General features: G+C 39.9%; 1 long non-coding RNA gene across 1 annotated transcript in view; it reads right to left on the bottom strand.

The window, feature by feature from the left end:
• LOC140912006 (uncharacterized) overlaps positions 1-12202 on the bottom strand; it is a 147275-nt gene that overhangs the window by 77280 nt on the left and 57793 nt on the right. The window contains exon 2 of the long non-coding RNA XR_012159203.1: positions 1264-1406. This is a non-coding gene — a long non-coding RNA (uncharacterized lncRNA). The remainder of the gene's footprint in view (positions 1-1263; positions 1407-12202) is intronic.

The following is a 12202-nucleotide window of genomic DNA, read 5'->3' as shown; positions in this document are numbered from 1 at the left end:
CCTTGAAATCTCAACTTTTTCACAGGATAGGATCTGCGTTTTGACCAGCTCTGTTAATTAGTGTTCTTGCTGGCAGACTTAACAGAGAGGCCGAGGACTGACCAGGTATTTGAAAATGAACTATTCTCACTCTTACAGATGGTCCTCCTGGTGAGGTTTTTGCACTGCTGCATGGAGTACTGAGGAAAGCTTTACTCTGCGACTGCCCACTAGACCTATTCAGAAAATGGTATTTCTGCCCTGTGGGAAATTCTGGTATTTTGACATTTCTTTCTGTGCTGAAAACAGAATGAACAGTTGAAAGAGTGAAAAAAAATCACAAAATAAAAAAGTTCTGAATTTCAATTCTGAAATGTCAATGAAAAAATTGTATGCAGTGCTGTTATAGCAATGTAGGTCCCAGGATATTAGAGATACAAAGAGTGTGAGGTAATGTCTTTTATTGGTTTGTTAGAGAGACCAGGTAATGTCTTTGGTTGGTTAGAGAGACCAGCCTTTGAGCTTGCACAGAATTCTTCAGATCTTTGAAATGTACTCCATGCCCCAGCTAAATACAAGATGGAGATATTTTGATCTAAATAAAACATTTTGTTTCAAAGTGTCAGTATTTGGGGCCTTTTGAAATGTCAACTCAAAGCAAAGTTTCATTTACAGTTCAGGTCAAAACAAAAATTCATCGCTTTTCTGTGGAAAAATTTCAATTTCAACAAGCCATTACACAGGAACCAGTTTTCAGTCCAAAAATTACAACCACCTCTATTAATCCATGCAGTACCCATGCTGTGGATAAATACAGGACTCCAGTTTCCAGAGCTCAGTCCTTCCCTTTTTGATTCCACTACATTGACATCCAGGAATGTTTAAACAATTTAAGGAAAGAAAAAATAACCAAATAAAATCTGAGATCTGTTTAGACAATACAGGCCAAATACAGAGCTAGTGCGTATTTCAGTGAAGTGCTATTGAAGTAAGTGGAGTGAAGCTGATTTACACCAGTAGAGGACCTGGCTCTATATGTAAAACAAAGAGTTAAGCATTTATCATATCCCTCCCTTGTCTGGTCTATTTGAAACAGGAAACATATTTGACTTCAAAGGTTGCAATTTCAAGGGGAGTGAGGAAAAAGTGGAAGAGGGTAGACAGAAGTGTGTTAGTTAATACATTCAGATCTTTACAGAAATGGAGTGCACAGAAGAGGTGGGGAAGCATGTCCATATTGCAATCTGTCCAGAAAGAGCAAGAAATATTCCAGAGCCCACCTACCTTATGGAAAACTCTCTGCAAGGCAGCACCTCTGTTCTACTGAGGACTAGTGTAGAGATTTTCCATTTTTCATTAGTGTACAGCTTAGACAGTTGAACTCTATTATAATGTCTTCAGGAAGTATCTGATCCATTCTATTATCGCTATGACAAAGAAAGAATTGGTTAGGATTTCAGAAAGGTCACACTGAACCGATGTTCTGCCTGTATGTGCTCTAGGTATGTGGATGATAATGGGGAGGGGTGAATTTAAAAGATGAAGTTTACCGCCAGATATACACAAAATGAGAGAGAAAAAAATTAACATTTAAAAAGAAATTCTTATCGGCAAGACATTTCCTAACTTATTTTTCTTCCTTGCAGTTGCTGACAGTGTGTGTGTGTGTGTGTGTAATATAATTATATAAACAGGGGCCTAGATTCCAATCTCAGTTCCAACAGTGTAAATCCAGAACAAAGTGAATAAAGCCACTGAAATTAACTATTAACATTTGTATTACTAGAGAGCTCGGAAGACACATCGTGTTGAGGACTGCACACACACAGAAAATGGGACATTTTGCGCTCCAGTGAGCTTATATTCCACACAAAGCAAGGAGAGAAAAGAGACACCGGAAGTGGCTTGTCCAAGGACAGGCAGTAGCAGAGCCAGGAACAGAACCAAGGTCCTGTATGTCGATAAGACACGGCCATAGATCTTCGGGTAGGTCTGCACTGCAATTAAAAGCCCGTGGCTACTCATGCCAGCTAATTTGGGCTTGGAGGGTTCTGGCTGTGAGGCTGTTTAACTGTGGTATAGATGTTTGGGCTGCAGCCCAGCTTCTAGAACCCCGTGAGGTGGAAGGGTCCCAGAGCTTGTCCTGCAGCCTGAGTCAGAACATCAGCACCACAATTAAACAGCCCTCCAGCCTGAGCCTGAGCCAACTGCCATGGGCCAGCCGTGGGTTTTTAATTGCAGTGTAGATATACTCTAAACTCCATGGCACTGTCTTATCTACTGGTCCATACTCCATCCTGGATAGTCTAGACTGACCCTGGCATAAATGGGATCAAAATCTAGTCCAGGCTCTTGCTTTAGCTACTGGTTAAGCTGATACAGAAGCACCAGAGACAGGAGGAAAGACTGTTGCTATGGGAGTTATTTGGATGTCACAAGTGGTTGATATTTCATAGTATGATAAAGAAAAAAAATGAATTGTGAAGGGGAAAGCAGGTGGTCTGTGTTTGTGGCTACATTTGGCAATAATTATTATTTGCTAATTATTATTAATTCCTTTAGCAATCTTTGTAATAACACTGATCACAAAAAAACTGCGTGGGTGTTAAGGTGGCTGGGATGTGATCCACAATTCCAGTCAAAGAAGGGTCTCAGTACATCACATACAAGGTCCAACCAAGGAGGCAACAAACTTTTTTAGCCAAGGTGCACTTTTTTAGACTATCTTTTTATAATATAAACACAGTGCAGCCGGTGCATAGCAAAAACCCTAGAAAAAACAAAATACACAATTTTCCCTGTGGGAAGAGGATGAGAGAACAAACAAAATGTGACAGATATTAGTCACATGATTAAATGCTCAGATCCTACCATGATGAGCCTGGTATAAGAAACTATATAGTATAGAATACCCCAGGTCATATCTATTCCAGCCTGAAAATTACCCTTTTTTGGGGGTGGTTGGACATCTCTTGGAGCACTGCTCTACAATAACTAGTGGATGTCAATTCTGAATGCTTGCCCTTAACCTCCAACTTCTGTTATTTCCATTGGTTCTGTTAAATCAGTGGCTTTCTGTGATCATTATTTGAGCCAGAGGATTTGTTTCTTGGAGAATGCAGATGTGAATTCTCTTCAGGAGAGTGAGAAGTCTGTTTCTTTGGAAACACAGGGTTGGATTCTTCTCTGTACTGCACTGAAGTCAATGGAGTAACTGCAGTGAGATCACTCCCAGAGCATAAGGTTAAGAGCCTTGCATATGCAGGATCAGGACTTAAAGCGTCAGCCAAACCAGGAACAAAATGTCCCCAACATGTGGACAAATGCATCCAGAATGCAGTGTTGCCAACTCTAATTTAAGGCCAGAAGGGACCATTAGATCGTTTGGTCTGAACTCCTGTATATCACAGGCCTTTACATTTCACCTGGTTACCCCGGTATTGAGTCCAATAACTTGGGTTAGACTAAAGCATTTCCGTCCTCGGGGACTAAACTGTTGTGTGTTGCAGGCAGAGAACAGAAAAGACCAAAGTGCCACCAATGCCCAAGGCCCTTGCAATAGCAGGGGATGGATTGGTAAGACATGCTCAGATGATCCCAGCAGGCGAGCCAAGCCCTATGTTGCAGAGAAAGGCTGGAAAAAACATCCAAATTTCCTGTCAATCTAAATACCTTCCCAATCCAAAATGTAGTAACCAATTGGACACTAAGCATGTAAGCAAGACACGGATGTAGTTAGGTGTCTAAGACAGATTCTATGCACCATCTGAGCATCCTGGTCCATCTCCAGCCAGGGCCAATCCCTGATGCTTCAGAAGATGGCTGGGGAGGGAAACCCAGATACTTTGTCCAATTATGCATTGGGGAAAACAAATCCTTCCTGACTCATGTAAAATGACCAACTGAAGCATCAGATTTGATTATGAGTCTCAAAATAGGTTGCGTTTTTTTTCTTAAAGCCTCAGCCCCTGGAGGCATGAGATTACCTGACAATCTCTGCTTTCATTTATAAAAATGTAATTTTCTCTGCAATTGTAAGGGCATGAAAATATGACCCAGGGGCACCGTGAAAGATTAGAAGTCAATTAAAAGACACCCACTTATTTAAAAAAAACCTAATGTTTTTAAGTAACTTTTAAGAGTTTTGGGGGCCTGGTTCATGAGTTTTGAATGCTCAGGGTTGTCAATCCTGAAATTGTTACTCCTGCTGTAAACAGAAGACCCACCAAGACAAGTGGATGACATGCAGTAACCAGCAGTATAAAAGCACCACAGAAAAAATGAATCACATATAAAGTAGAAAAACAAATTCAGAAGATTCCTTTGCATAATTCTTTCATTTTCATTTTGTTGTTTTCATTTTCCTGTTGCAGATCTAGCTCTATAAAACATAGAAATAAGCTGCATGCAATTAAAATGGCATATAGCTGAAATGAATGCATTGATAATGATGTTAAAATCTATAACATTAGAAGAGTCTAGCATTGTTCACAATCCCCAGTTTGTCATCTGTCAGCATTAGCAGCTCTATTGTAACTGAAATTTAAAGCTTCCTTTTGGCTAATGTCTCTTACAACTTTTGCAAAGTTGTTGGGGGCTTTTCCCCTCCCCCCCAGGGCCATGTAATATATTTCTGCAATTCTTGCAAAGAAACAGTAATACAGGGGTGTGGAGCTAAATCAAATGCAATTCCATTTTGCCTAACAAAATATTTCATGGTATACTTTTGCAAGTTTGAAGAACCAAAGCTTCAATGACTAACCCATGCACCTTTCCTCAAGGAAAGGGATGGGAAAGTAAATTTCAAGCATATACAAATCAGAGCCTCTTTACAAATTTGGCTCCTGCTTTCCACCTGAATCACAACATAATTTTCAATAAAAGAGGAGCTATACAGGGAACCTGGAGTGCTGTCATGTGTATTATCTGTGCTGTATTAGGCCCCAATCTGGCATAAAATTTACAAATGTGCTTAATTATAAGTACATGCTTAAGATGTTTGCTAGATCAGGGCTATAGGGCCTGATCGAAAACCCACTGAAGTCAATGCAAAGACTATTACTGATTTCAGTAGGATTGGATCATGAACTAAATACTTAATGCACAACCAAAATCAAGGTCCTAATCCAATAACTGTTCCATTAAATGGGAGTCTCTCCTTTGACTCAAGTAGGTGTTCAATTAGACATTAATAATAAAAGATAATATTGTTGAGTGGGATTTGCAAAAGCATCTAAGTGATTTTGGAGAACAAATTCCATTGACTTTCAGTCACCTATGAAATGCAATGAAAGATTTGGATCTCATGATGCCAGGTCCTGTGAAAACAAATGACAATAAATAAAATCAGGGTGTTTTCCTGCCCCCCCAACCCCAATTGAAAATAATAAATTGCTTTGAGTCAAAATATTTGATACATGTTTTTAATAAACTATAATCATCTTCAATTTTGAAACAGGAAAACTGACATTTCTAAAAAATTCCAATATGAAACATTGGAACAATTTTGATTAAAAAACTAATTGATTTAAAAGTTTGTCAAATCTGACCATTTCCCACAATGTGTTTTGGTTTAATTGCAAAATGAATCTGCTTTTCTCCATTGAAATAGGGCTAGATTCATAAAGAAATAATTTTAAAATTAGTTTTTGGAGCAGGGGGGATTGGATCCGCCACCTGCCAGTTCAGTGCACATCACCAGCAAGCTACAGACTCACTCTCCTACTTGCTCTGTGTGGCCCAGTGACTCCACAGCCTGGTGGTTAGCAAACTCACCTGAGAGATGGATGACCCAGGCAAAAGTCCCACTGCTCCAATGACTAATTATTTCACCACCTTGGAATTGCTTAAACAAAGGGGACCCTCCTCCCCCCAACAGCAGACATAGCCCAATGGTTAGGGTGCTCATTTGAAAATCATAAAAACAAAGGATTAGAAGTGACCACAAGGGTCATCTAACCCCCTGCCAAGATGCAGGATTTGGAATTTTGAAAAGTGCAAAATCCTAGTTCAAATCTCTTCTCCTGCCTCAGGTGGAGGGGAGAGTTGAGCCTAGGGTCTTCCCCATCCCAGCTGAGTACCCTAACCACTAGGCCAAAAGTTATGAGGGAACTCATCCTTTCTCCCAGGGGTTTTGTTTAAGCTCAACTATAGGGGCCCAATCTGGTTGGGTCCCTCCGGAGAGTTAGGTGGCCCACCACCTTTCTGTCCCTGGCTCATACATTGTTCTGAGGCCTAGGTGTCCGGCTGCCTGACAGAGGAAGACAGTGCATGTGCTCAGAGGCAGAAACATGGGCACCTAGGGAACTTTTAATGCAAAAATGTAGGCACCAAGCTAGCTTAGGCACCTACAGGATTGGGAAGCAGCTGTGCAGGGGTTTTTGGAATCCCATTGGGGCCTGATTCTGTGAATCCAGCCCTTTGTTGGCAAATTCCCATCCAACTCTAACTGAAAATGGAAATGTGAACATTTTTCACATCTTTGCATACAGCCCAATATTGGGTGCCAGGAGATCCTTGTCTGTGTATCTCGCTTGTGGTTTTACTCTAGGCAAGTCATTTAGGGTGTACTTTTCAGAGACAATGAGCATCCCAAATGCCAGCTGAAATCAATGGGAGCTGCTGTTCTGCTCTGGAAAAATCAGGCCCTTATACTTTGTTCTGCATTTAACATTTCTATATAATTATGAAAATAGAGGCATCATGTGGCTTTAAGTAAAACACTGCAAACTTGAAGTCCAGTACAGAAACAAAACAAAAAACCCTCAAAAAACCAAAAAGGTTCAGAAGTTATTTCTGCCACAGAGTGACCTGTAGTTTGTGTGTTTACATTTAAATTTGCCTTTCCCCACCCTCTTTACTACAGGAAAGAAAAAAAACCTGGAGAAACTATGATACACAAAGTGCTATTAAATACAAAAAAGATAAAGGAAATAAAATCTGATCCCAGTAATACTAATGTTAGCAGTTACTTGCAACATAGGCAAAAATGTGTTAAGACAGAAAAGTGATAGTTAACTTGTCCCTTCAAGTCCTTAAATACTGAAAGTCATTTTATACACCTGAATTGAACTACGCATGTATGTAAAATTTACTCATGTCAGAAAGTGTTTGTAGGACCAGGGTCTAAGTCTTTTAAAACATTCAAGAATTCTCAAATGAAAGGGGCTACATAAATGCAAAGTATTATAAAAGCCTGCCCTTATGAAAAAATCCTATAGAATTTAATAGGGATGAAATCAACGTTTTTCCAACAAGATTAAATAGGATGTCATATAAATTGCTCAACAACATTCATGGAATTCAACAGAGAGTGAGAACCTTTCCATAGACATTTTGAACCCTGCAACTGATTTGTGGCAGATACTAATACATATTCTATAGTGTTTCTTAACTATTATTATGTTTTATAGGATTGGCCTATAAGGGTTCAATTATTCAGGATTGTTATTTAAAACCTGTTTTTGCATATGCAAAATGGGTAATTGTGCATTTTATCTAATTGCACTGTCTGTTTGCACATCAAATAATGTGGAGGACCTAAAGGTAGAATCCTACAGGTAGAATCCAGATTCTTGTTCCTGGTATAGATATAAATAGAGATACATTATTAAAAGACTGGCGAGCTCAAGGGCTAATAACTGGCTATGAAACCTTTCACATCTAGGTCACAGATTGGACCAGTTAGGTAATAGTCAAAGCTGTTAGTATCTGAGAGCTGTCCAGTGCCTTATATTCATTTATAACATGCTCATCCATACTTCAGGTTCGTGTTCAAAATGTAATTAAATAATGCAAATTGTTACGTTGTTGAAATGTAAAACCCTCCCAACCCAGGACTCTACCAACACCCATTCATCCTTATCTTTGCACAGCCTTGCAGCTGTTAATTTGGTTTGTAAATGCTATGTGCCTCAGTTTACCAGTCTGTAGAATGAGGAATAATAATAGTTATGTGTTAGGGGGTTGTGTGAGGCTTATTTGTGACCCTTTGTTGGAAACGCACAGCTGTATGAATGGAAACTACCAGTGGTCCAACAATGAGATGGTGCAGGATAAGAAGCAGAGATTCTACTCTTGGTAGCTTGAGTCTGACTTGGAGTGGGGACACCTGAATTCTATTCCATCCTCTGGGTATGGATTTTCCAAAGTGCTTGGCATTGCTCCAACAGCTCCCATGGAAGCAGAGCTAGCAGAGCTTGTGACTTGCTGTGTGACCGTGGGCAACATTCTCAAACTCTGTGCCCCTCCATGTTTCCTCATCTGCAAAATGGGGATAATGACACAATATCCATCTTTGTAAGGCACTTTGAGATCTTTGGCCAAAAGAGGCTTTAGTAGAGAAGCGCTAAGTATTATTAAAAATATCAATTGTTACTTTTAAACAATTCCTTAAAAAAAACCTCAGTAGCCCAGTGGAAGGCCTTATTACAACTTAACAACTTTTCTTGATGTTGTTGTTGAAATTGCAACAACTTAATCATATCGATGCTGTGTTCCATAAGCTACAGTTGCTGCTTCTCCCTCTGGACACAGATATAAACAACAAAGCAGCAAGTTTAAAAGGAATTTAGTATCCATTTATTTTGTCTAAACATAAAAGGCCTTCTGTAAGGAGCTTTTTAAAAAAAAAAAATACTTGTTGATATTCGGTTTGGTAGTCTGCTAGCACATAGCACCATTCTGTCACAGTTACCTTTCAATCACACAAGCATCACCTCCCTTCTACAAATCCTTTCTAAGCAGTTTAATTCTCATGTGGGAGCAAGGTTCTGTTTTGCCTGGATTCCTGGTTGATAGTTGAACCAGAAGTGTCCCGGACAGCATAGATTTTGCGTTCTCTGTAATAAAAAGGGGGACATGCCTAACAAGCATTTCTCCTGATTATATTAAAGTTCATTACAACGGAAGTGAAGAGGAATAAGAGCATTTCTAATTTCATTAAGAATTTACTTAAAAATAAGAGTCAGCACTGAACAAAAAAGATGAGTTCAGAAATGGCATCAACCGCTGTGTGTTTTATTTAATGGAAAAGAAGCCCTTGAGGAATTCCACCATGATTTCAACAATTTCCATCCCACCATAAACCTCAGCCTAGAACAATCCACACACACGGTCCATTTCCTGGACACTACTGTGCTAATAAGCAATGGGTCACATAAAACCCACCCTATACCGGAAACCTACTGACCACTATACTTACCTACATGCCTCCAGCTTCCATCCAGACCACACGATCCATTGTCTATAGCCAAGCTCTAAGATACAACTACATTTGCTCCAATCCCTCAGACAGAGACAAGATCTCTATCGAGCATTCTTACAACTACAGTACACACTTGCTGAAGTGAAAAAACAGATTGACAGAGCCAGAACAGTCATCTATTACAGGACAAGCCCAACAAAAAAAATAACAGAATGTCACTAGCTGTCACCGTCAGCCCCCAGCTAAAACCCCTCCAACGCATCATCAAGGATCTACAACCTATGCTGAAAAATGATCCCTTACTCACAGATTTTGGGAGACAGACCAGTCCTCGCTTACAGACAGCTGCCCAACCTGAAGCAAATACTCACCAGCAACCACACAACAGAACCACTAACCCAGGAACCTATCCTTGCAACAAAGCCTGATGCCAACTCTGTCCACATATTTATTCAAGTGACACCATCATAGGACCTAATCACATTAGCCACACCATCGGGGCTTGTTCACCTGCACATCTACCAATGTGATATATGCCATCAAGTGCCAGCAATGCCCCTCTGCCATGTACATTGGCCAAACCAGACAGTCTCTACGCAAAATAATAAATGACACAAATCTGACATCAGGAATCATAACATTAAAGAACCGGTAAGAGAACACTTAACTCTTTTACTGAGTGGCCAGAGAGGTTGAAGGGTGGCAATTTTGCAACAGAAAAGCTTCAAAAACAGACTCCAATGAGAAACTGCTCAACTTGAATTAATATGCAAACTAGATACCATTAACTTGGGTTTGAATAGAGACTCTGAGTGGCTGGGTCATTACACATATTGACTATTTCCTTAAGTTAAGTATCCTCACACCTTCTTGTGAACTGTCTAAATGGGCCATCTTGATTATCACTACAAAAGTTTTTCTTCTGCTGGTAATAGCTCATCTTAACTAATTAGCCTCTCACAGTTTGTATGGCAACTTCCAACTTATGTGTGTGTGTATAAATAGTAACATATATATGTTCCATTCTATGCATCCGATGAAGTGAGCTGTAGCCCAAGAAAGCTTATGCTCTAACAAATGTATTAGTCTAAGGTGCCACAAGCACTCCTGTTCTTTTTGTGGATACAGGCTAACACGGCTGCTACTCTGAAACCTTATTTAATAGAGACAGCTGGTAAATACTTGACATTTGGGGGATAGTTACTTCTTGTATTAAAGGATACACAAACACCCTTCTCTCCTTCTGCTCTCCACTCATTTTTCACCTGCTTCTTCTTGCACCATTACTGGTGTAAGAGTCTTCTCCTCTGTATCTCCTCACACTTGGAACAGGTTCTCTGTCTCCCTCTGCCTCACGGTCTTGCTATTCTTCCTCCCTTCTGTACTAGGTATTAATCAGGCCCCATCAGTACAGCATCTGAATGCCTCACAAATTGTCATGAATTTATCCACGACACTCCTCCAAGGCAGTGTAGTCTCATCCCTTGCTTAAAGATTGGGAGCAGAGGAGAGATGGAGATTTTCAAAGGCACATTGGAATTTAAATGGGAGTTGGTCACTTTACTACCTGAAATTCTCCCCCTCAAAGATAATGGGTGAAATCCTTGCCCCGTTAAAGACAATGGCAAAAGTCCCATTGACTTCAGTAGGGTCAGGAAGTTAACCCTATGGAACTTATCCAAGGTCAAACTGTGAGAGAGCCAGGAATTGAATACAAGCATCTTGAGTGCCCCAGTGGTGTCTTTCCCATAAGACCATCTTTCTCCCCCTCGCTGATACCTCAAAGTCCCCATAAGGTTTTAAATACACAAAGGAGAAACACAAACTTTTAGCCCGAATGACTCTTAGTTTAGATTATGGAAAAAGGCAAACATAAAAGAACAAAAGTCAAGTCTCAATGAGACATCACAGCGTGTGTTTGCTCCACAACATGCTATATTGAATCTGCCTCACAAAATTTCAGCTTCTCTTGAAGATCTAGACATTTAAAGATCCTCTGCACAGAAAACAAAACAGCAATTACCTAGCTACATACCTACACACATAGATGCCTAAATCCCATTTTCACAAATGACTCAGGCACTTAATGATTGAGCCTAAATCTCAATCACTGTCAATGAGACTCTGAAGCCTAAGATCCAGATGTTCAAAGGTATTGAGGTGGCTAAAGATACAGATAGAGGTCTATTGGGGTTTTCAAAAGCCATTAAGCTGGTAGGTGCCTAGGAGTTTGGCTTGGATTCTTTTAAAAATCCTGCTAGGTACCTACCTGCCTCTTTATCATGGGAAAACCTGGATCTCGATCCCTCTCAGAATCAGACCTGCAATATGGAAATTAAGTTGGTCTCACTAATAACAGCATTGGAGCTCTCTGAATTGGGGGTGAATTCATCCCTAATTAGATATTATCTTCCTGGTCGTGAAATGACCAGTCTTGCATGTAGCATACCGAGTCTCTCCTTAACAGTTCTATATACAGGGAGAGGTTACCACCACCTGACCATGACTTGAGGTCTTTGTGTATGTGATAGAAATCGTATCAACCTTTTTTACTGCTGTCTCACATTATGTTGTAAACTTATGTCTAATCTGCTGTGAAGTGTTACCTCTACATCTTTTCCATATCCATTACGGCTTCCTGGAAGTCACCTTCCCATTGTACCTTGATGTTCTGGTTGTTTTTAGCGTATGGTATAAGTTTGAATCTCAGATTGTTCTTTCATCCCCATGTCTCAACAATCCTTTTAGGTTATTCCACTCACTCTGCTAGTTTTTGCGACACTTCCTAATTTAGTAGCATCCATTAATTTAATAACTGTGCTATTGACTCTCATTTAGAGATCATTAGTGAAAATAAAACTGGGCCCCAACACCAGTCCTTGAGGCATGTCATTAGATGACTTCCCACAACTCAATTCACTGTCATTTATCATCACCCTTAATTTAATGTCCTGTAGCTATTCTTTGGTTTACATGCATTTATTCATAGGCATCACCATTTGAAGAAATTAAGATTTT

The sequence above is a fragment of the Lepidochelys kempii genome, chromosome 5 (genome assembly GCF_965140265.1).
Source record: "Lepidochelys kempii isolate rLepKem1 chromosome 5, rLepKem1.hap2, whole genome shotgun sequence".
In the NCBI taxonomy this organism is placed as follows: domain Eukaryota; kingdom Metazoa; phylum Chordata; order Testudines; family Cheloniidae; genus Lepidochelys; species Lepidochelys kempii.
Note: the sequence above shows the minus strand (reverse complement) of the source record. Positions and strands in the feature narration are given on the sequence as shown.